Source organism: Coenobita brevimanus, chromosome 16, assembly GCF_032717465.1.
Source record: "Coenobita brevimanus isolate Jiangsu-jjx chromosome 16, ASM3271746v2, whole genome shotgun sequence".
NCBI lineage: Eukaryota > Metazoa > Arthropoda > Malacostraca > Decapoda > Coenobitidae > Coenobita > Coenobita brevimanus.
The window spans coordinates 19,558,933-19,580,500 of NC_136969.1; positions in this window are offsets into that span (position 1 = coordinate 19,558,933).

The following is a 21,568-nucleotide window of genomic DNA, read 5'->3' on the forward strand; positions in this document are numbered from 1 at the left end:
CCGGTCGCCATCAAGCGACTGTTGCTATTTCCGGGAATGCTCGTCAGTGAAGAGGTGACAGTGCGGCCTTATTCTTTACCAACATCCGCGGCCTTACCACAAATTTAAACTCAGTTCATTTTTTCCTTCAGTCCATATCCCCTTTGGCCGTTTTCCTCACAGAACCACAAATCTCACCCTCTACCGATATATCTCCATTTTGTTTTCCCGGTTACCATCTCCTTACAAACTTCCGTAACAAGGGCGGCACCTGTTGTTATATCAAATCCCAGTATGCAGTTGACACTATTTTGAGCTTCACTTCATCCAGTTTTGATTACTCATTATATAAATTGAATTGTCAAAGCATTACCAACTGTGTTTGTGTGGTTTGTCGTTCCCCCAATGCTTTTTCGGAACCCGGTGTATTTGACTCCATGTCCGCTCAGTTGAGTGGCCTTGACCTTGACCTTGGCACCGAAATTACCATTTTGGGCGATTTTAACATACACAATGCTGAATGGTTATTGCATTCTGCCCGGACTGACGACGCTGGTCTAGAGTGCGAGCTGTTTGCGGAATCGTTTAATCTCACCCAGTTGGTAAAGCAATCAACCAGAATACCTGATGATCCTGACCATAATGCCCATCTCTTGGATTTGTTCTTGACAAATAATCCAGATCAATACAGGATAGGGGTACTGTCACCACTTGGATCCTCTGACCACGGTCTCATCAAAGCCTCATTGGTTGGCCCTCCCACACCTCCCCATTCTGAACCTGTCAGGGTGACCCGATGGCACTTTGACAGGGCAGACTGGGATGGATTTAGAAATTATCTTCCTGATGTTCCATGGCAGTCTTTCTTCTCTGGTGATCCCAATTCTACCCAGTCCCACATTTGCGACTTGATACTGGCTGGTATGGATTTATTCATACCAAGTCAACAGTTCACTGAAAGATCGAACTATCCAAAATGGTTTGATGGCAGTTGTGCCAGAGCAACAGCCCAAAAGTCATCAGCATATAACTCTTACTTAAAATAAAAAACATCTGAATCACTCTCCCAATTTAAAATTGCTAGAAATCATGCAAAAGCTGTATTAAATCTATCTAAATCAAACTTTCTTCAAAAGCAAGCATCAAAATTACTTAACAACCCTAATGACAATAGAATATTCTGTTCAACTCTTAATTCTTTCAATAATAACTTTAATAAGTCATCTTCCATTCCCCCACTAAGATCTTCAGGTGGCAGCATTGCAAAATGACCCACGTGGGAAAGCAGATGTCTTTGCCAGTACCTTTGCCAGAAACTCTACCATAGGCAATACAAGCCAGAGTGTCCTAGTACTGGAACTTGATTCTCCCGAAATTGCCTCACTTAAAATACAGACAAGATACGTAAAATCCATCCTAGACTATTTACCTACCAACAAAGCTCCAGGCCCAGATGGAATTCCGCCAATTGTTTTGAAAAAGTGTTCCCCTGAACTTGCCTCTGTCCTAGCTAAATTATTCAGACTATGCATACGTACTTCTTTATTCCCAGGTTCATGGAAAGAAGCCAATATCCACCCATTTTTGAAGAAAGGAAGTTCGTCTGACCCCTCCAGTTGCAGACCAGTAGCTGTCACATCTTCTCTTGGTAAGGTATTTGAAACTTTAATTAATAAGCACATTGTTAAACAACTTGAATCCAACAGCTTGATTAGTGATAGACAATACGGTTTTCGCCACGAAAGATCCACCATTGACATACTCAATCTCCTAACTCATACCATCCATCAATCACTTGATCTTTTTGGAGAAGCTCATGTAGTAGCTCTTGATATTTCTAAAGCTTTCGACAGAGTATGGCACCGTTCCCTGCTGTCCAAACTCCCTTGCTATGGACTACCGTCTTTTCTTCCTTTGATTTCATCATATCTTAGTGACAGGAAAATAAGAGTAAAAGTAGATGATGTATATTCCAATTTCAACTCAATTAACGCAGGCGTGCCACAGAGATCAGTTCTGGCCCAACCCTATTTCTGGTTCATATTAATGATCTCTTATCTGTCACCCACAATCCCATTCACTCATATGCAAATGACTTAACACTACATAGTTCATTCACACTCAGACATCCATTTACAAAGTCTAATATCTCTACCTCTCAACTCAGTACAGTCATCTCCATAAATCAAGATCTATGTACAATCAGTGAATGGGGACAAAACAACCTTGTCTCTTTTAATGCTCGTAAAACTAAATATATACAGTTTGTTAATAGACAGATATTGCCAGATTCGTACATTACCTTCAATGCTACTAATATTCCCATCTCCAAAAGTATTGAAATTCTTGATGTCTCACTTGACAGTGCCTTCAGCTGGACCCCTCAAGTCAGATCACTTGCTAAAACCGCCTCAAAGAAACTTGGATTATTGTACAGAGTCCGTAACTTCTTCGCCGATGAGCAGTTAGCTATAATTTATAAGGGTCATGTGCACTCTCAGCTTGAATATTGCTCACCCTTGTGGAATGGTTGTGGAGAGGTTGCATTAAGACAACTAGACAAAATTCAGAATAAAGCTGTTAGAATCATTAACAACCTTCCCATTACATATAAACTACCTCGCCTGCAAGTAAGAAGGAATGTTACCTCCCTTCCATTATTTTACAGAAATTTTTTTGGCAAATGCTCAGACGAAGTTGCGTCCATGGTACCACCTCTCCATGCCTTCCCTCGTGCTACACGGGCATCTGGTAGCGCTCATGACTGGAATGTCACTCAGCCATATTGCAGAACTTCTGCCTATCAGAATTCTTTCATTCCCCGAACTGCATCTCTCTGGAACTCGCTTCCCCAGAGTAATTTTCCTCCAAATTTCAACCCACAACTGTTCAAATCTAACTGTTACAGATATTTTATGAACAGAGGACACCAGTGATCTGGTGTATCGATTATTTTTTTTTACTCATTTGTTTTTCCTTCCTCCGTTCTGTTATTTATTATATATATATATATATATATATATATATATATATATATATATATATATATATATATATATATATATATATATATATATATATATATATATACTGTATATATATATATATATATATATATATATATATATATATATATATATATATATATATTGGAAGAAGTTCAGGGAGCTCTTGCCTCTCCTGACATTGAGAGGGCACTCCCTACGTGCTAAGGGGTCTTTGTATGCAGCATGTGTTAGGAGTGTAATGCTGTATGGCAGTGAGACTTGGGCATTGAAGGAGGAAGATATTCGCCGGCTCAGACGTACAGAAATGACAATGATTAGGTGGATGTGCAGTGCGTCCCTGCGTCCAAGGCCTGGAGGGGCTGGGTTTACAATGGAAGAGTTGAGAGGTAGGATGGGACTGGAGTGTATTGGTGTTGTGATGAGGAGAGGTAGATTAAGGTGGTTTGGACATGTGGAGAGGATGGGGGATGATAATTGGGTGAGGAAAGTGAGAAATGTTAATATTGGGGGTGGGGTTATGAGGGGTAGACCGAGAAAGACATGGGACGAGGTCATTAAGTGTGACCTTAGGGTTAAGGGACTGAACAGGGAGGCTGCAATGGATCGTGCAGCGTGGAAAGCCGCCATTAGGTGACCAAGGCCGACACATGCAAGCATGTTGGAGCCTTTAAAAACGAAAACGATATATATATATATATATATATATATATATATATATATATATATATATATATATATATATATATATATATTTTATGTGTCCGACTCTGGGCATAGGCTTCACAGCCTGCTATCAAGGCCTAGCAGTCCTACATACCATGCACGTCTACATGTCACCACTTCGGCGCTAACACCCACCGTCCATATTGAATACATGCTAGGGCTGTCTCATACAGGACTGGTGTATTGGTATTAGCGGGGATATTTTTACGACAAGTCGGCGGGGCTTCTGGTAGATCAGTAAAACCTGATTTATTGTATTTCTAATCCTTATACTGTTCCCTGCCCCAGCGTGGATTTGAACCTGGGTCCCTTGGGACTGTAGGCCACCTCTCTACCGATTGAGCCACCGCCTCCCCTATATATAGATTGAGCCACCGCCTCCCCTATATATATATATATATATATATATATATATATATATATATATATATATATATATATATATATATATATACACTTGGTTCACAGACTACACACACATCCAAAGCCACTACAACACTACAAGTACACTTACAAGCACTTCTCACTCTACATACAATCTCTACCAGACAGCCTAAGCCACTTGGTAGAGATACATTGGCTGTATCGCCCCTACTTCTGTCGGGATAGGCCGATCCTGCAGTGGACACTCAAACGGCTGATGATGATGATGATATCTATCTATCTATCTATCTATATCTTTTTTTTTTATGCGAGGAAGAAGGAACCAAAGGCCATGAGCCCGCAGTAACAGTTCCCTCCAAGAGAAAAACAAAATACAATAGAGAGTCAAATTCAAGATCCGATCATTTTCAGATGCCTGGACACACTGCGTTTGAAAGACTGGAGATCATGGGCAGCAGGAAATACAGACAGAGGGAGACAGTTCCAGAGTTGACCTGTTGCATAAATGAACAACTGGAAGTAACGGTTAACTCTTGCATTGGAGAGCTGGACAGAAAAGGGATGAGAGTTTGTTGCCAGACTGGTGCTACGCGCCCGTCGTAAAGGTGGAGGAATGCAAGCAGACAGTTCAGAGGAGCAGTGACCATTAAAGTAGCGATAGAAAAGAGATAAAGATGCAACAGTGCGGCGAAGAGACAGAGGTTGAAGGGAGTCAGAAAGAGGAGGAGAGTTAATGAGACGAAAAGCCTTTGACTCCACCGTATTGAGAAGAGCTGTATGTGGGGAGCCTCCCCACACATGAGAGTTGTACGCCACACAGGGGCAGATAAAACTCCTGTATAGAGTCAACAATTGTGTAGGGGTAAAGAAAGAGTGGAGTCGGCTTAGCACACCCAATCTCCTTGAAGCAGATTTTACAAGTGTTTGGGATAGATTAAAAGCATCTACTTGCCCGAGTGCCAGGGGGTTAACTCATCCTCTTCAGGCCCACAGTGGGGGGCGGAGGGACGTTGGTTACAAGATTGTGACAACGTGAGTTAACTTTTACCTGGTCGTGCTGTAGTGGTATGCTGCCTGGCTCTCACCTGAGAGTCCCGGGTTCGATTCCCGGCATATTGGTAATTTCTCTGATGATTTTTCCTGTGTAAAAAATACAGGTTCTCTCTTCAGATTTTACAAGAGATGTAATATGATCTTTCCAAGATAAGTCCCGAGTAAATGAAACCCCAAGCATGTTCAAGGATGGTGCAGGATTCAGCAGAATATTATTAAACATTAGTGGGTATACCTGTGGAAGAATTTGTCGGGTTGGTAGGTGTAAGAACTGAGTCTTAGAAGCATTAAAAACAACCATATTATTTTTACCCCAGTCAGAGATACGAGCTAAGTCAGACATTAGGTGTGCCATAGCCTCATCCCTTGTTTGTTGAAGTAACTGTTAAGATGGGCGTTGCGAGAACCGAATGGAAAGGTGAAGGGTGGAGTCATCAGCGTATGAGTGGATAGGGTTAGATGTACAGCTTAGAAGATCATGTATGAATAAAAGGAAGAGAGTTGGTGATAAGACAGAGCCCTGAGGAACACCACTGTTGATAGATCTAGGAGAAGAACGATGGCCGTCTACAACAGCGGCTATAGAACGACCAGAAAGGAAGCTAGCGATGAAGGCACAGATAGAAGGATAGAAACCGTAGGAGGGCAGTTTGGAAATTAAAGATTTATGCCAGACTCGATCGAAAGCCTTTGAGATGTCAAGTTCAATGGCAAAGCTTTCGCCAAAGTCCCGAAAGGAGGATGACCAGGAGTCTGAAAGGTAGGTGAGAAGATCGCCAGTGGAGCGTCCCTGACGGAACCCGTACTGACGATCGGAAAGAAGGTTGTGATAGGAAAGATGCCTTAAAATTTTTCTATTGAGAATTGACTCGAAAACTTTTGAAATACAGGACGTTAAAGCAATTGGACGATAGTTGGAGGGTTGGGAATGGTCACCCTTCTTTGGGACTGGCTGAATGAGAGCAAACTTCCAGCAAGAAGGAAAGGTACAAGTTGACAGACAAAGGCGAAAGAGTTTGCCTAGGCAGGGAGTAAGCACAGAAGCACAGTTCTTGAGAACAACAGGAGGGACCCCATCAGGCCCATATGCCTTGTTAGTACTGAGGCCAGTGATGGCAGAAAATACATCAGCTGAAGAAATTTTAATGTCAGCCATGAGGAAGTCAGAGGGGGGAAGTGATGGAGGAACAGCACCGGAATCGTCTATCTATCTATCTATATCTACATCTATCTATCTATCTATCTATCTATACATTCGCTTCATACACGACCGCACTGTCCTTGTGGTTTTTAATATAGACTATAGACACAAATAATTGTTTATTAACGTCTTACATAGCCTCCTCAAAATTAATGACTAGAAAGCAAAAACTTTCTTCTAAATTGATTGTGAAGAAGTACGAATGGCAAAAGTGCACAGATAAGAGATGAAAGAAAAGCACAGTAACAAGAGCATTCTACCAGCTACAGATATCGGTACACGTTTGTGGCTAAGGTGTGGAATGTAATCATAAGTGTACAATATATCTCCAAATTTTCAAGGGGCAAAACTGCTGAGATAAGAGACGAAGAAAGCACAGAAACAAAAGAGCATTCAGGATGGGAGGAGAGTAGGAGACCTACACAGATTACTACATCCACACTATAGCCACAAACTTATAGCTGGTGAAAAGTAGAAATGAGTATAGGTCCCCAAGTCTCCTCCCATCCTGAATGCTCTCTTGTTTCTGTGCTTTTTCACGTCTTATCTCAGCACTTTTTCCCCTTCCAGATTTTGAGACCTATACCCATTACCACATTTCATACCTAAGCCAGAAACATGTATTTGTGGCTGGAGGAATGCTCTTGTTTGTGTGTATGTATTTATTTGTTCCTATCTCTTATCTGTGCACTTTTGCCATTTCTACTTCTTGGCAATTATTGTTTTTTAGTTTATGATGCTTTTGTGGAAGTGTAATTATGCATAAAGCAAGTGCTAGATTTGGACTGTTACATACATAGCATGATTTCAGCACGTATGTCCGCATTCTGAGCTTGCATGGTTGTACATGTACCATGCTCTTAGGTCTGGCACCAAGCTGAGAGATTAAGAGATATAACTAAATGCGAAAACACTGACAAATTAAACTGAATTATAATAAGAAAACAATGACAAGTTATTATTCTTTTATAATATTAATTACTGAAGTACAAAAGTCCAATGATGCCTTGCTCTCTATATGCTCACTTATTATGAGAAGGTAACGTGATCTGTTGCACTGTTATATCACACTTGGGGCAAACACTAGATATTACTGTATCCCTGTATGCGTGTGTGCTTGCTTAGCACCATGCAGGCATGCAGGCACGTGTAATAAGGAAGTATCCTGAATTGTATCACTTGGGCTTAGTTGTGAAAGTCAGCAGAAAACTAGCTCGCTTTCCAGGACTGACTGGTATTGGGTAACGTAGTAGTTGTAGTAGCTGTTCCCCAGGAAGCCTGGCCGAACAGCCCCGAGTCCTTAAGGAAGGCCACGGCCGAGACCGAGCTTTTCTACAAAGCTCTCAAGCAGTGTATGTTGTGTTGTTGGCGTGGGTGATTGTGTGCAGTGCAGTCTTCCATAATGTACTTAATAGTATGGGGTGCTGTATTCCATTCTGGACAGGCATCAGTGACGGAGTCATCCAGCCTCTTCTCATAACTTAAGAGGGCTGGATGATGCCCACATCTCAGCCTGGCCAGGTGGACCGTGTCCTCAAGAGGGTGACACGATTCGGAAGGGTGGATATCAGGAGGCCGTGCATGCAGCTGTGTGTTGTCTTTAAGTGACTGAATGGAGCGGCGAGTGATTTGAGTATGGATATGTTTCTGGAAGATGCAAGGGGCACAGATGACAGTATTTGTGTATGATATCGTGCGTTGGGTGTTGTTTTGAAGTTACTTGGAGTGTGTGGGTGTGCTGCCATGTAGTGTAGTGGATGGTGTGGGTTTGTGGAGGCTGCGGCGAGAATTTGGGTGCCTCTCATATCTAAATGATCCTTAACTTTGAGGACTTTGGTATCTTGGTGTAGGTGGTCTATGGGTGTAGTAGCTGTGCAGCCTGTGATTTTTTTGAGGGCCTTGTTCTTTATGGTCTGTAGAGTGTTGTACTGTGTTTAAGTGAGGTTGTTTGCATACTGTGATGGTGGTTTCTTTGTTGTTCAAATGTAGTATGGGCAAGTAACCTGAAAGCGTTGATCCTTGGTGTTAATTTATCTTTAATGTTTTTGATATGTTGTATAAATGACATTGATGTATTGTATGTTACACCAATCCTATTGTTAGCCTTCTACACAGAAGTAGAAAGGACTGTTGTCGAAAAGTAGAGATAGAGTTGAGACCTGGAGAATAATGTGGTAAGCTGTAGCTACCTGCAGTAGACCGGTGCCGTTTAGACTGCAGTTGACTTGTAGAACATACCTCCACTGCTACTGAAAGACTAAACCGAGGGTGACTCCCTGTGATAAGAAGTGGTTTGGTAGGTTCTTTAACTGTAGGCGAGCTATAGCTAATGAGTAATGCACAAAATGGTGTACTGACCTTAATGTGGTTTTCAAGCCATAACTTGCTAACCATAGCCCGAATGCTTTCCTAAACATGAAAAGAAACATCTGTACATGACAAGAAGCGTTTTGGTGTAAAGTACGCTCACGTACATTTATGTTTTAGAGTTATGACTGATGAAGAAAAAAAAGAAAAACAAAATCAATAATTTTAAAGTTCGATTTTGCGACTCTGACGAAGGTTAGCAAGACTTTGCGAGTGATTTTGCACTTGTACAGCGAAGGACTTTTAGTTCATAAGCTTAAAACTGGGCTTTGCGACCGTTTTCGTGAGAGAGCTCCTCTACCCTGTGTACAGAACGCCATTTTGAATCTGCGCCATTCCTACCACACTCTGTTATACCAGTTTATTTGTTGGGTCTGGTTAGTACTTGGATGGGTGACCGCCTGGAAACACCAGATGCTGTTGGCATCCCTACGTGTCAGGTGGGGTTGGTGGAGGGTTGGTGCCCCTCCCCGTAAACAATTAACTCTAAGCGCTTGATCACCCCGTTTGGGATACATGGCGTCTGGCAATGGATGGATGGATGGATCTAGAACACCATTAGCAATATATTTTTCTTCTCTCTTTTTTTTTTTTTTTTTTTTCTGTGTATCAGATCTACAGAGTTACTGGACAGATGCGAAGGCAGTTCGAAAAAAGTGATCATCAAATAAGAATTGGCACCGTGAAAGCTTTTGCTCAAGTAGGAGAAACGATTTTGGGCCACAGCATATCAAATCATGCATGTATAACGTAACTGGAATCTCACTATGAATACTGGATGCTGAATTCTATGAATAATATGGTTTACTCGTAAAGAGATATGACATATACCGTGGTAATGATTTATAGCATGCAGTATTTATAAAACTTCGGTAAATAATGCAGGCATGGTGCTTCTACACGAATATTTACATATTCAGATACAGAACGATTATTATAAAATAAGATATAACAACATATTTGTCTTACCATTCCATTGAGGAAAGTATTCTCAGCAATGGCACTCTGACTGAATTGCGAGAAGTGCACTCTACGTGGGTTGGACAGGTTGTAGGGCAGAGGTGAAGGCGGCAGCATCTGAGTCCTTACATAAGCAACCAGTCTTGAGTCATTTTGCTCCATCCCTATAAAACTGTCATCAGTGGCCGCCTCTGGCTGAGAAATACCTAGTGGCTGCAGTGGTCCTTTGGCGTCCTTCTGGATGAACATATGCCGCTGCTGATCCAACATGGACTTCATCAGCAAGGAATCTGGGGCACGCACATGAGGACCATCTTAGCCATTTTGCTTCATATTAGTTTCTCTAGGGTAAGTTCGATCATGAACAGCTAACCAGAAAGAAATAATTGAGGTTAACCATCACATTGTAAAGTTTAAGCTGGTATCGCAAGGCCTTAAAGCATGAGAAAACTACTTTTCATTCTGGGGGGATTTCATGCAGATAATTTCCTTCAGTACCAAAATGATTTCCTGCCTATAGAGGGTTGGAAATAGACTCCAATAATCGTTCAGATGTGAAAAATCTTAGTCTGCTTTTATCGTAATATTTTTTTTTTATCTCATGAACGGCTTCTAGTCTATTAGTTCCCAGTAATCCATACTTGACGTGAGAAACCTTAAGAACTTTTCTAATATTTTTACTACCACATACTTTTTATTTTAATATCTCAAACTTAAGTTCGTAGAAAATGTATCATATATATATATATATATATATATATATATATATATATATATATATATATATATATATATATATATATATATATATATATATATAAGGTGTTATAAAGAATAAACTAAGAAACATCGTCATACTAACAGATTAATAGATTTTGATAATCAATAATAAAATAAAACAAAAATCAGGTCAGCAAAAAAGTTCAAGATTTATTACCTCATTCTTGTCGATTTCCAAACGCTGAATACAAGATTTGTTACCTGTTTCTTATCGATTTCCGAACGCTGAATTACAGAGTTATGCTGAAATTTAGTATCACTTATAGATTCTTCACAACACTTGATTTTGAAATCATAGTGCCCAGAAAAGTTTTAGCTGATTAGATCATGGCCAAATCTCACAAGGTAGCATAGACAGTTTCTCTTAAATCAAATATATACACTTAAATCTGGCACTCTTATTTGCCTTATAACAGGACTGAACATGAATATCAAGAGAGGAGAAAAAAGTTTAAAAAGGGAAACCAAGAAGTATGGCAGTTTACATCTTGCCTCAGTACTGTTCGGAAGTACTGTACATTGCAGTGTTACTGCACCAAAGGAGCGAAATTATGCTAAGCTAGTTTTCAAACTGTGCTAACTTGGGCCAAAGTATTCCAAACGAAAAATTTCATTATGCTAATTTACACTAAATGCTAATTTACAGTTTATGATACATTTTATAATGCAAAGAGTAAATACTCTGACACAAAATGTATGCCGGGTATACTTCAAATATTCGTTAAAAGGGTACGATCGCGTTCTTAGCCCATTAGTTTCCACAGTTCCTGTGCGAGGGATTTTGCTGGAAGGGTGCTAGGCGTACCGCCATCCGCCTATCGGGTCATAGTCGCGAAGCTCATAGGTCCCTACCCAGGGGTTCCATTCTTGATTAAATCTGAGAGTGCCAAGTTCCGTCCTATATTGAGAACACTGGGCTTCAATGGGCTAATAAAAGATACACATCTGCACGTCTTGTGTACTATTATGTATGTTGCTGATGCAATTTGGAACTATTTCCCTTACTGATTGGCGAACTGATGATCAGTGCACCAGGCAGTTAGTGAACCGATTCCACACCTCACCAACAGTTGACACTAAAGTAGATAGTATGAGCAAATGTGTATCCCCACTTATGAACGCAGCTGCACATAATAAACTAACCAGAAAAATTTAGTTAAAATATGCATCCTACCAGCCGTAGAATATGTATTCTATAGGGTAATAACTAAATGAAGAGAAAATAAGAGAAATCAGGAAAATCAGGAAACGAATATCGCTGAGGAGCTCCTCGCATTTTATGGTTGTTGGTTTGACACCCCACATACATAACAGATACAAGGAAGGGCAGAAGGTGTTGGAGAGGCCCTAATGAGAGAGGGCAGCCTTTGGGAACTTCCTGTTCTGTTGTTGGCAGATGTTACTGTATTGTAATTGAAGACGAAGGGGAACCGCAAGGCTTGGTGAACGAGTTTGGGAGAGTGTGCATGAAACGGTATGTTAAGATGAATTTAGGCAAGAGTAAAGTTATAGTCTTCGAAATAAATGAAGTCACTGAATGCACAGATGAGGAAATGGAAAATGTGAGTGCATTTAAGTACTAGGGTAGTGTGATGAGTAAGGATGGAGGTTTGGAGGATGATGTGCTTAAAAGAGTACAACAGGGAATAAATGATGCTGTGTCTTTGAAAGCGGTGATAAGAAATAGGGAAGTGAGCATGGAAGTGAAAAAGTCGCTGGATAATAATATTGTCATACCAGCTCAATCGTAAGGTAGCGAAGCTTGGATCTTGTTGAAAGGACAAAATTCAAGAATGGGAGCAGTAGAAATGAGTTTTTTGAGAGGAACGTGTGGAGTTACAAGGAGAGACACACTGACAAATGAGGAAGTGAAGGAGCGTTGTGATGTGGATGCAGACGCGATACAGTACGTTAGGCGAAATACACTTAGGTGGTTTGGCCACGTGAAGATGAAGAGCGTGAGACTAACAAAGAGTACAGTATATGTGAGTGGGGTGGAAAAGGGGAGAGGGAAGGGGAGGCCGAGGATAAGATGGAGGGATGGAGTGGAGAGGTAAATGAGAGACGGGGGTGTGGGCTGGGGGAAGGGCAGCGAAATGGCAGGGGACAGGCAACATGGAGGCGATTTTCTTGTGGCCACCCCTTACGGGATTAAGGCGTCTGGCAATAGACAGATAGACATATGGTTTGACACAACTGAAAGAAAAAAAAAAACATTTTGTTCTTCAGTAAATAAAGCATAAGTTGTCTAGTATCACAAAAGCTCCACATCCAACAGCAGTCCGTTTCATATTTCCCAGATACTCAGGATCCAGCTTTTAAAAAAGGGACGGGAGAGGGTTCCTTGCAGATTTAGTGTTTAACGCATTCCAGCAACAAAAATATCAAAATTCACTTCCAATTTACCTGTTTTAATAACTGGAGAATAATAATAAGGGCAAATTCACGGGCAATATTGTATATTTCATATACTGTGGTAAACAGCAATGCTTTTATTACAAGTTATCATTCGTTTGCCGAAAATAGGGTGGTATAAGCCCCTTAGCCCACCCATAAATCCGTTCCTAATTACAACCTATGGTGTTGACTAGGCTTTGTTAGTCATTTATCATGGTGTCTTTTGGATCAAATATTACGCACTTCTCAATGTCATGCCCTCTTCTCTCAATAATTTATTTCATTTATTAGCCTGTTGCGCTTCTGTATCTTCTACAAGTTAACCAATAGAAACTATTCTCTATCAAACAGCATTATATAATGAAATGGTTTGCAATGCTTCAGTAACTTTGAAACTGGTTGAGTATTGTCCACGTAAATTTTTGACAAGAGGAACTCAACAACAGTGCTACCATTCTGTGAGGGAGTATCTCCTTCTTCATTGTTTAATGTCAGTGACCTCTACTCATTGCCCAAGTCTTGCTATTCTTCTACAACATTGATTCCTGAGGTGTCAGCAGAAATACCATGGGATATAGGCATGTCGTTATTCCAAATATTTTTCACTAAACAAAAATGAAATACCTAGATCTAATGGCACATTTGGAAATTTGGTAACACAGTCGTCTGCTAATAAGAAATATTCTAAACTATATTCTAGACATTGTAGGATTATGCTAGAAATGTGCTAAATGATTGATTGTTAAAATTAATGCCAGTCACCGAATCTGAGACCGTATTATGCAAAAAAAAACATTATGCTAAATATGGTAACACTGGTATATAGTAAGTGTGATTACCTTGGTACCGTCCTTTAGTGCACTGAAACCAGCCTCGATAGCGAAGCTGGTATTGTTTTCAGTTTGTCTGTCTGCCTGTCTGTTAGCACGATAACTTCGCAACCGCTCAAGATATCATCACAAGATTTTACAGGTGTATAGTAGGGGAGATAATCGATCACGAGTTCGAAATAGGTGGAAGTAGGTCAAGGTCTGTGTGTCTGTTACCACGATAACCTTGCAACAACTCAAGGTATTATAAAAAAAAAAAAAAATTCAGATTGGTAATAGGAATGAAAATCTCCCAGAAGTTCGAAACTGGTGAAAGTAGGTCAAGGTCTGTGGATTTATTACCACGATAACTTCACAACCGCTCAAGGTATCATCGCCAAAATTTTACAGGTGTGTAGTAGAGACAGAAACCTCCTACGAGTTCGAAATTGGTGAAAGTTGGTCGAGGTCAAGGTCATATTCCGAGCCTCGCTAGATATGTATTGGCTTGCGGGTGGTGTGATTCCCCCCTTAGATAGGCCTCTAGTATGAATTTTATTTCCGAAGAGGAGTTCACTGTACATTATGTTGATTTTGTTGCAGAGACAGTTGTAGTTTATCTGATAATGGCTAAAGGAGGTTGTGTTATATATTCGGACAGTTTTTGTTTCGTCTGTGGTGAATTTGTCACTAGGAAACAACAGGGAAGTATCACGAACTTTGTAAAAAAAAAAAAAAAAATGCATACTTTGGAATGATGGAGGCTAGGAACAAGGATGGGCTTCCCATAAAGTTTGCTCTATTTGTGTCGAAGAACAAGACAACTGACACTAGAGGCCCCCACAAGGGGAGAATCACACCAGCCGCCAGCTGATACACATCTAGTGCTGCTCGGAATATGAGCTTGACCTTGACCTACTTTCACCAATTTCGAACTCGTTCTAATTTTTCGTCCCTAATATACACCTGCAAAATGTTGTGATGATATCTTGGGTGGTTACGAAGTTATCATGCTAACAGACACACAGACAGACAGACAAACTGAAAACAATACCAGCTACGCTATCGTGGCTGGTAAAAAGAGAATGAGCATATGTTTTCGTTTTGGTGTTATTGTGATCTGGAAGAAGCCGAAGAATAACAGTGATGCCTTTTACTTTTGCATATGAACTGCACAAGGATATAACAATAAGAATAGAAAAATAATCTTATCCAAACCTGTCATCTTCCTAACGACCTTTTGCTCATGGACCAGATATGCACGTCCAAGTACCACCTGAGAACCTTGAACACATACAGTGTAGCTCTGACCAAGACAGCGGTGGCAACAGTGATAATGTAGACTTCTAGGGCAATAGCAATAACACAGAACCGTATTTTTTTCCCCAATTAGAACTAAATGATTCGGTGGGAGACTGATACCATGCTAAGGATTATGCTGAGATTTAAGTTCCAGACTTAAACCAGTAATTATGTAGCTAATGGCACATCATTTTCATGGTACTGGAACCGAGAAGATTTTCTCATATATATATATATATATATATATATATATATATATATTGTTACATAGCCTATGATTTCATCATCCTTTGTGTAATTTTAACGCACAGTATGCTGCATGTTTGATCACGAGCGTGTTCTGCCTCAGTCCCCCCCTTCTACCGTTATAGTAGAGTAAGTCGTCCTTTCTGTTGTTCAGAGCAGGATTGTCAACTCTTTGTCCCCATGGCTTCATTTGCGCGTCCTTCTTACAAGTTGTATCAAGCTCTGCTGGCCCCTATATAATGAGCTCAGTCTCTGCATTATTGCCACTTAGATCTGCTCCTCATTTTGTTCACATCTCTGTCCTCCCCTGTACAGTTATTGTTGTGAGTGCTCAGGAAGTCTCCAACCATCAGCAGCTGTGTAATTTGAGTATAACTGTTGTTGCATTTTTTCTTGTGCTGTGTAGCATAGGGTTAATTCTTAGGCCTAGTGAGTTTTTTTTTGTGATTTATGTAAAGGTTCTTTTTGTCAGTCATTTTTGATAATATTTTGTATCTGTAATCATTTATCTTGCATTAACTGAGCATTACCCAGTGTATTTTCATTTTATCAGGGCTGACTTAGATAAATTTACTCTTGCTAATTTCGTGTTAATAGAGGCTATTGCAGTTAACCATATATTTAACCTGTTTTTTGCCATTACATTATCCTTATGAGTCCTGAATGTTTTGTTGTTAGTTTGAGCATTAAACTTTAACTTGTAATTTTACCTAACTCTTTTGTTTTGAACCTGGAACTTTACGGGACAGTAGTGATTTTTAGTATTCTCACTTAAAGTGTACATTATCTTTCGCTGTTCCGTAACATAAATTTGGCGACCTCTTATCAGGATATTCAGGATATTATCATAAGGATATTGCTTGATATTTTGTGACTGTTACTTATTCATGATGTCTACTATTACTACACTTGATGAAGCCAAAGATTTTTTGTCAAATGTGCAAACAGTATGTGATGTAGAAAACAGAACAAAGAATGAACTTAAGCTTGTTGCTCAACAATTGGGAATCGTTGTTCGCTCTCATCATTCTAAAGATCAAATTGTTGACATGATTAATGAAAGCTTGTTTAATGTAACTCCTCCAAATGAGCAAACGCAGATTGAATTAGCTAAGTTACAGCTAGCCCTGCAGGAGGCTCGTGCTAAGGAGGCGGAGGCTCGTATTCAGGAGGCACGGATACACGCACAAGTTGAACTTGCCAGGATTCAGGCAGACCATGAGTATCGCATGAAACAAGGTGGAACTGGATCATCTACTCGTAGCTCTGATGATTTTGATGTGGCTAAAAATGTTAAACTTGTCCCTCCTTTTAATGAATCTGATTTAACAAAATATTTTCAGTTGTTTGAGAGGGTAGCTACAGGTTTTAACTGGCCCAAAAGGTATTGGCCAGTACTCCTTCAAACTATTCTCACCGGTAAAGCTCAAGTAACATATGCATCTTTGCCTCAGGATGAATGTGATAATTATGATGTAGTTAAGAGCTTGATTCTTAAGGCCTATGAGCTTGTTCCTGAAGCCTATAGAGTAAAATTTAGGACAACTTACAAGCAAGATAAGCAATCCCATGTTGAGTATGCAAAAATCAAAGAAGATCTGTTAGAACAGTGGTTAAATTCTAAGAATGTGGATTCTGATTTTGGTAAATTTAAGCAGATGATATTGCTGGAGGATTTCAAGAGGTGTATTTATAAAGATGTAAGCCTATATCTTGATGAGAGAAGAATAGATAATTTGTCTGGTGCTGCAGTTTTAGCTGATGAATATGTTCTCACTCACAAGAGATATTCTAGAGAAAAAGGGAAAGCTGAGAGTAAGTACGTTGCCTTTACTCAGAGTACAGGTAACAGGAAAGAGAATAAAGAAGATGTTTCTCAGGAAGTAAATACCAGCTTCACCTCTAGATTTCAGAAAAGTAAATGTACTTATTGTAGTAAGCTTGGTCATACTACGGAGAAATGTTTCAGGAGACAGCGTGATGTGAACAAAAAGGAGTCTTTAAATATTCAGTCAATTGGTCTAGTGTCCACTCTTGAGAGTTCCCAGAATTCTTTAACTGAGTTAACTGAACCTGCTTTGAGGGGTAACTTAAATTCTCATAATGAAGCTCCTCTTTTGAGCAGTAACGCGGGTGACACTCTCAAGAGTTCATGTACTAATTTCCTGTCTGATGGTTTTGTCAGTCCTCTGGACAGTAATGACAGGAAATCAGTTAAAATATATCGTGATACAGGTGCTTGCCAATCCCTTATGCTGACCAGTGTTCTAGGCTCTAATGTTAATTCCTCTGATGAAACTGTAATCTTACAAGGTGTAGGGAATAATTACTTCTCTGCCCCTCTGTGCAGAGTGAATGTAGAGTCTGGTTTTGTTAATGGTTCCGTTATGGTTGGGTCGGTTGAGACACTCCCAGTGTCAGGTGTAACTTTCTTACTTGGAAATGATATTGGTGGAAGTCAAGTGTGTCCAGCTCCTCAGTTGTCTAGTGAGCCAGTGGCTGCGTCCCAGGATTGTGATGTCCCTGATGTGTTCCCTGCATGTGCTGTCACTAGGGCTAAGTCTAAAGTTACTGGTGATTTAGAGGATAATGATGATGATGATGTTATCCTAGCTGACACTTTTCTTGCTAATTTGGACCACTCACCAGATGAGGCAGTACCCCGTAGTGTTGATAATTTGTCTCGTCAAGAGTTGGTTGAGTTGCAGGTTGCTGACCCTGAGTTGAAAGGTCTAGCTAACTCTGCTTGCAGTGAGGAAGAGTCAGCTGGTGCTTCTACTTGTTATTATATAAAGTCAGGAGTACTTATGAGGAAGTGGAGACCCCCACCAGCATCAGCCGACTGTGAATGGGAGGTTGTACATCAAGTTGTCATCCCTCGTGTTTGTAGGCAGGATATCATTAGAGTGGCTCATGATTCCAGTTTGGCAGGACACCTTGGAGTGAGGAAGACTGTGGCACGCATGCTGAAACACTTCTACTGGCCAGGTATCTTCAGGGATGTTTCCTGGTATTGTAAGTCTTGTCACACCTGTCAAGTTGTGGGGAAGTGTAATCAGACTGACAAGGTTGCACCTCTAGTTCCCATTCCTCCTTTTGAGGCGCCTTTCACCCGTGTGTTGGTGGATATTGTGGGCCCTCTTCCTAAGACTTCTTCAGGATTTTCTTATGTGTTGACCCTGATTGATATGGCTACTCGTTATCCTGAAGCCATTCCACTTAGAAATATCTCAGCAAAGAACGTGGTTAAGTTTGGTCTGCCCAAGGAGGTACAGTCAGACCAGGGAAGTAATTTTATGTCAAATGTTTTCAAGCAGTCTATGAAAGAGTTGGGCATCACCCAGATCACGTCTTCAGCTTACCACCCCCAGACCCAAGGAGCGTTGGAGAGATATCATCAAACACTCAAATTGATGCTCAAGAAATACTGTTTGGAACATCAGAAAGACTGGGATAAAGGTCTTCCATTCGTTGCGTTTGCTGCAAGAGAATCTCCAAATGAATCACTGGGCTTCTCACCTTTTGAACTACTGTTTGGCCATGAAGTAGGAGGACCCCTTAAGCTACTCAAGGAATGCTGGCTGTCGGAGGAAGATGACGTCAACCTGCTGGAGCATGTGATGAAGTTCAAAGAACAGCTGTCCACTGCTTTACAGCTGGCGAGAGAGAATTTAGGAGCTGCTCAGGAGAAGATGAAGACTTGGTATGATAAGAAGTCCAGGTTACGCCACTTTCAGCCAGGAGATCAGGTTTTGATTCTGCTACCAGTTCATGGGCAACCTCTTCAAGCCAAGTTTAGTGGTCCTTATTTCGTGGAGAAGAAACTCAGTGATGTAAACTATGTCATCGCCACACCAGATCGGAGAAAGAACAAGCAACTTTGTCACATCAACATGCTAAAGTTGTATCACAGGCGGGACGAAAATAATCCAGTCTGCACTGTAGCTGTTCCACCCGAGTCTGCAAGTGAAGCTCTCCCTTGTAGTATGAGCCTGAGTGATAGTTTGGGGAAGAATCCTGATATCATGAATGATCTCCAGACTAAGCTTTCTCATCTACCTCCCGAGGAAAGGCAAGAGTTTTTGGCATTACTGCAGGAGTACCCGCAAGTGTTCCGTGCCACTCCAGGAAGAACCACTGTGTTGATGCATGATGTCGATGTTGGAGACGCAAAGCCAATTAAATTGCCTCCTTACCGTGTGAACCCAGTGAAAGTTCCTCTCATCGAGAAGGAGCTTGGCTACCTGTTGGACCACAAGATGATTGAGCCCTGTCAGAGAGAGTGGAGTTCTCCTGTCACTCTAGTCCCTAAGCCAGGTGGGTCACAGCGGCTTTGCATTGACTACAGACGTGTTAATCAGATAACTAAAACAGACACTTACCCTCTCCCTCGTGTGGAAGATTGCATAGACAAGATCGGAAAGGCTAGGTACATAAGTAAGTTTGATTTGTTAAAGGGATACTGGCAAGTACCTATGACTGAACATGCTAGGGAGATCTCATGTTTTGTAACACTAGGAAAGACTTTTGCATGTTCGGTAATGCCATATGGTATGAAGAATGCACCAGCCACATTTCAGAAGCTCATGAATGTTGTAACAGAGGGTTTGGCAGGGTGTGTTGTTTATATTGATGATGTATTAATCTTCAGTGACAACTGGAAAGATCACCTATGCCATGTCAGTAAATTTCTTGAGCTTTTGGTTCATGCTAATCTTGTAGCTAATTTATCAAAGTGTGAGTTTGGTCAAGCTAAAGTTCAGTACCTTGGGTACGTAATTGGTGATGGACATGTTGCACCATCAGCAGCTATGGTTCAGGTTATAAGTGATCTTCCCAGACCTAAAAGTAGGAAAGAGCTACAAAGATTTTTGGGAATGGTGGGTTATTACAGGAGATTTGTTCTTAACTTTTCTATTCTTGTATCACCACTTACAGACCTACTGAAAAAGGGAGTTAAATTTGTCTGGACCGATAACTGTGAATCCTCTTTCAGCAAACTTAAAGCTATCCTATTAAGTCAGCCAGTGCTCGCTACTCCAAATTTTGCTAAGCCTTTTAAGATGGCTGTTGATGCAAGTGATACAGGAGCTGGGGCTGTTTTGCTGCAAGAGGATGATCAGGGTATTGAACACCCTGTATCTTATTACAGTAAGAAGTTCACTCCACCTCAAAAGAACTACTCAACTATTGAGAAAGAGCTTTTGGCCTTGATTTTGGGTTTACAGTATTTTTCATTTTATTTGTGTTCTGGTTTTGACCCCATAGTCATTTATACCGATCATAACCCACTGAAATTCCTTAGTAAGTTTAAAGAAAAAAATCAGAGATTGACAAGATGGAGTCTACTTCTTCAGGAGTATTCATTAGACATACAACACGTCAAGGGGAAAGAAAATGTTATTGCAGATTGCTTATCTAGACTTTAGACAGATTGTTTTAGAGTAATAAGAAATTTCCTTTGTAAATTTCTTTTTCTTTGTGGGGAGGTGTTACATAGCCTATGATTTCATCATCCTTTGTGTAATTTTAACGCACAGTATGCTGCATGTTTGATCACGAGCGTGTTCTGCCTCAGTCCCCCCTTCTACCGTTATAGTAGAGTAAGTCGTCCTTTCTGTTGTTCAGAGCAGGATTGTCAACTCTTTGTCCCCATGGCTTCATTTGCGCGTCCTTCTTACAAGTTGTATCAAGCTCTGCTGGCCCCTATATAATGAGCTCAGTCTCTGCATTATTGCCACTTAGATCTGCTCCTCATTTTGTTCACATCTCTGTCCTCCCCTGTACAGTTATTGTTGTGAGTGCTCAGGAAGTCTCCAACCATCTAGCAGCTGTGTAATTTAAGTATAACTGTTGTTGCATTTTTTCTTGTGCTGTGTAGCATAGGGTTAATTCTTAGGCCTATTGAGTTTTTTTGTGATTTATGTAAAGGTTCTTTTTGTCAGTCATTTTTGATAATATTTTGTATCTGTAATCATTTATCTTGCATTAACTGAGCATTACCCAGTGTATTTTCATTTTATCAGGGCTGACTTAGATAAATTTACTCTTGCTAATTTCGTGTTAATAGAGGCTATTGCAGTTAACCATATATTTAACTTGTTTTTTGCCATTACATTATCCTTATGAGTCCTGAATGTTTTGTTGTTAGTTTGAGCATTAAATTTTAACTTGTAATTTTACCTAACTCTTTTGTTTTGAACCTGGAACTTTACGTGACAGTAGTGATTTTTAGTATTCTCACTTAAAGTGTACATTATCTTTCGCTGTTCCGTAACAATATATATATATATATATATATATATATATATATATATATATATACATATATATATAGTTTACTGCACATATCATGCTGG